The 4,598-nt window shown below is 38.0% G+C and overlaps 1 long non-coding RNA gene across 1 annotated transcript; it reads right to left on the bottom strand.

The window, feature by feature from the left end:
• Positions 1-244: 244 nt before the first annotated feature.
• Positions 245-2,229, bottom strand: LOC131606679 (uncharacterized). Its single transcript, XR_009284966.1, has 4 exons — positions 1,338-2,229; positions 789-936; positions 565-688; positions 245-447 (listed from the first exon to the last, which is right to left on the bottom strand). It is a non-coding gene; the product is annotated as an uncharacterized LOC131606679 (long non-coding RNA).
• Between the last annotated feature and the right edge of the window lie 2,369 nt (positions 2,230-4,598).

Below are 4,598 nucleotides of genomic sequence, written 5' to 3'. Positions count from 1 at the left end.
ATCTTTGATGGTTTTCACTTCATGTTGTGGCCTATTTGAGTTTGCAAGAGAAGAAAAGTACGATTAATTGGATCCAAATACCTTCATGTTACGGATTAATTTAATGCAAATAATTCACGAGATGGTTATGTTACAAGCCGCTAATCAAAGTGGTTCCTTCTATTGCGAGTTTGTGACCTGATTGCATTTTGGAGAATTAAAGTGTAAGCCGGGATGATTGGATTGTGAATTCAAACAGTGGAAGGATCCATAACAACTCTCAAAATTAGAAAAGAAGAGGGAGCTCGTTTTATTGACTCAGGTTACAAGTTACAACATATGCTAAAAGTCATACACAAATATACACTTCTAAATCTATTTTTTTCGTGAGTTCCACTTTTCCTCGTTGAGCATGTCATTCCTTTGTGCCAAAACTCTGCCCCTTGTACTCTTTAATCCTATACCAGCCTGCACAAAAATCCAGAAATCCATCATTGAAAAAAAACATACAAAAAGGATAATCAAGAATATGAATCTTTCCACAGTTCTCAGTTCGTAACGGTGGTGTGGTTCTTGTATCTTAACTTGAGTTTGCGTTGCTACACTTTGGGAAGAAGGATCAATGAACTGTAAATGTTATCCTAGCTTCAAATAGACGTAAACCGGTTAACCGGTTCAGCTAACGTGCCTTCATGTCCAAAACAGGTCCCTGCCAAATTTACGAACAATTGATTAGAATTTCAAACTACAAAATGCCAACAGCTCAGCTTAAAATCAATACAAAATACAACGCAAAATCCAAGCCGCACCAAGCGTTGCCCATAACGGTTTCGAACTCGCCACCTGCAAATTGAGCCAATCTCTGCATAAACCAAGTGCAAACGGAACCGGTTCCCTTCAAGGAAATGCTGCTGCGCCTTCTCAATTGTTCACTTGCCCAAAACTCAAAGGGCAGCCCTGTACAAAAAAGAAAGAAGAAGAGAAAAAGCATTCAGTCACAAAATTCTGCACATCCAAAAGAAAATAAGCTCAGAATAGGGACCACACGAATATTCAAGCATGTCGGCGAAACTGGTTCGTATACAGAGGGTTAACATCTTACCCACAGGAAAAACAGAAAGTCCACAACTGTCCAAACTCACTCCAACTAACTGTAACAACACCCATAACTAACATTCCTAACAGTTATAACCAACTATCCCTAACCATTTTTCAAACTAACTTCTATCCGATTCAAACAGAACTCCAAACTAACATAACTAACTTGTCACACCTAGTAACTAACTCTCAACAAACTTCTAGCAGTCCTAACAGTTATCTGAAACAGAATTTCAACAGAAATTAGAAGAGTAACTGACCTGAAGAAACTCTATATAACAGGAATTCACCATCACTCTTCATTCTTCACCATTCTTCACGTTCTTCAGTTTCCACACAATCCTCTCCACCTTCATCCTCTCCATTTTCTCCCCCACTTCACATCGCTTTTCACCATCTTCACTCTCTGCAACTCCAACCTTCATCTTCTTGAATCGTCACAACCTTCCATCTCAGTTCCCTCTCTTCATCATCTCCTCTTCACGCACCACTTTCATCTTCTCCCTCACTCTCTCGGAATCTCCACTTCTTGATATTCAACAACAACACTGATTCAATTCCATTCCTGATTCAACTATCTATCGGCATCCACACTTTCGTGACGTAACATCACCTTCGACTTCCTTCATACCTTCAATCTCACGTCATCATCTCCATCTCTCTGCATCACGTAGCGACAACAACAACGCTTCACCATTGATAGCACACCAGCTCAGAAACAGAAACGATACAAGAATCAGAGAGGAGAGATTAACCAAAAAAAGGAACGAACCAAAAAGTCTCAAACTTCACCTTATCATCGTCTTCGTCTTCAACAACAACGCACAATTTCATCCTCATCATCAAGTCCACAACTGATTCATCATTCCTCGAGTTTCAATAATCTCTCGACTCAATTTCCCCTTTATTCAACCGTCCGTACTCATCATCATCATCATCATCATTATCCTCGGATTTGTACAACAACTCAGAAGAGTGCATCCGCGTGAAAGATGAGCGATTGAGATAGGGAAATTCGAGAGCGATTGAAAGCTGAGACGGAGAAGCTTCGGAGTTGCGCCGGAGGACCATCGCCGCCGATTGAATTTGTCGAGAGAGAGGAAGAGGAACGAAGAGGTTACCCTAATTCCTCTTGCTGCTTATTTTAATTTAATTTCTTTTTTATTTTATTGTTGAATAAAAATCTGAATGATAGTGGATCAAGAAACCTCGGGCCTTCACAATTCGTTCATGCACCTCCCCCAGGCCCATTGCAATTCAATTCTCACCCCCACGGATCCCATGAATCTTTTTATTGTTTTGCATCTGATTTCTGTACAATAACAAGAAACTGTTGGGCCCTAGGCCCTTGCTATTCACCACCGCAAATTCAATTTACACCCCTGTTTCTATTTTTCAATTAGGAGAAGTTAGATTTTACTTAGTTTTTTTTACTAATTTTCTTTAGGCAATCAAAATGCTAATTTTGTCATAGAAAATAATCAATAAAAAAAATGTTAGTTTAGGCTAATTCTTTTTGCTCAATTAGAAGCCTTTTCCTTCAAAAAAAACTCATAAAAAAAATAATGGTTTTAGTTTAATTTCGCATTAATGCTTGAATTGTTTTTGCGCTATTTCCATGTTATTTTTGTATGATTCCGGTATGATTTTATTGCTTGTATTTTGGCCTTATTTTTGGCCTATCTTGTTAATATCATTAGTATGCTCCTTTTAGAATCTATCCCATGTTAAATAAGAATTAGAACAACTTAGATTAGAATTTAGGATTGGTTCCCTATTGCATTCTTTTCCTTTCAACTTTCAAAATACTTAATAAAAATCGATGAAGATCATACCGTCGCTATATTTCATGGTAGGAAAGAAATGATTGAGGCGTAGGCCTCGATGTATGTTCTTTCCTACTTAGCGGAGAAGAAATGATTGAGGTGTGAAGCCTCGGTGTATTTCTTAACCGTTATTTAGAGAAACGATTGTGGCGTAGGCCTCGATGTGCATTCTCTAAATAGTCATAAAAAAACTCTTTTTGTATCTCTTTTACTTAGCGGAGAAGAAATGATTGAGGTGTGAAGCCTCGATGTATTTCTTAACCGTTACTTAGAGAAACGATTGTGGCGTAGGCCTCGATGTGCGTTCTCTAAATATGCAAAACAAAACTCTTTTTGGTATGATCTAAGTCACAAATTAAGATCCCCATAAAAAACACCAATCAAAAACACTTCAAAAAACCTAATAAATGTTCAGACTTTAACAAAAGCGAGGAAGTGATGCGAGACCTTGTAGTGGGTTCTCGTCATCATGGAATTACCCTTAAAAGATACAAACCAATCTCTTTTCTCCTTTCTAAGGGCAAGTTATCTCCGCTCCATTGCATCCTAGGTTGTCCCCTTGTGCAAGAGCGTGAGCGTTAACTCCGCCCAACTAAAAAACACAAAAGCAAACAGAAAATCTTTAGCCGAGCTACGGTAACTCTGATTCCTGAAAAGGATACGTAGGCAGCGGGGTAGGGCCCGTGCGAGTATAATTCTTTATTTTCCCTACATTCTGCATGCATTCACATTTAGGATTTAGACATAGACACACCCTTTAGATAGAAACAAACATAGGTGGATACCATCGAGTACGATGGGCGCGAGGGGTGCTAATACCTTCCCCTTGCGTAACCGACTCCCGTACCTTGTTTCTCTGGTCGCAAGACCCTGTTCCTTCCTTTGTTAGGTTTTCTGATATTCCTTTCCCTTATGGGATAAATATATTGGTGGCGACTCTGTTCATTTTTCGCGAGCGTGCGACTGGGGGTAGACTGGAGTAGTTTAGTTAACAACGAACCAGGATAAAAATAACTGTGCAATTTGTTTTTATCGTTCAAGTTTTTAGACTACACTTATTCAAACCCCCCCCCCTTTCTAAGTGTTTTTCTATCCTTCATGTATGGCATCTCTACTGATGTGTTATGGATCGTGTAGCATCAATTGGTAGAGGCATTTGCAAAAATTTGCAAAGTTTCAAAATTGGACATGACCTACAATTTCACTCCATGAGCCCAACTTTGAACAATCATAACTCCTAGCTCAAAAGGAATTTGGAGAAGGTTGAGAACAATTTGGAAAGCTATTAAAATGTACTTCAATTCAATAGTTTGGAGTTTATTCAAAATCATTTGGGAAAATTGTGTAAAATGGGCCCAAAGTTTAAAAAAACTAGGTTAAAAACACTTAGAATTTTTCTAAGTTTTTATAACTTATAACTTCCAAAGCTCATATCTCTTAAATGATTGATCTCTTGAAAAAAGTTCCCATGTGAGAAGTTGTTTTATTTGGTGAGATTTACAACTTTCATGTTGGAAGTTTTTTGAGTTGTGTAGGTGAAATTTTGAGATCCATGAACTAGGTCAAAATACACTAGTTTGACTTTTTGTTGACTTTTTGATTCTTAATTGATTTTCTTGATTTTTCTTGGTCAATGGCTTCAATAATCATTTGTTGATGATATTGATCCTTAAAAGTCATGGTTTGACCCAAAAT

The sequence above is a fragment of the Vicia villosa genome, linkage group LG5 (genome assembly GCF_029867415.1).
Source record: "Vicia villosa cultivar HV-30 ecotype Madison, WI linkage group LG5, Vvil1.0, whole genome shotgun sequence".
In the NCBI taxonomy this organism is placed as follows: Eukaryota; Viridiplantae; Streptophyta; class Magnoliopsida; order Fabales; family Fabaceae; genus Vicia; species Vicia villosa.
The sequence above is the reverse complement of the archived record's forward strand: the minus strand, read 5'-3'. Positions and strand labels throughout refer to the sequence as shown.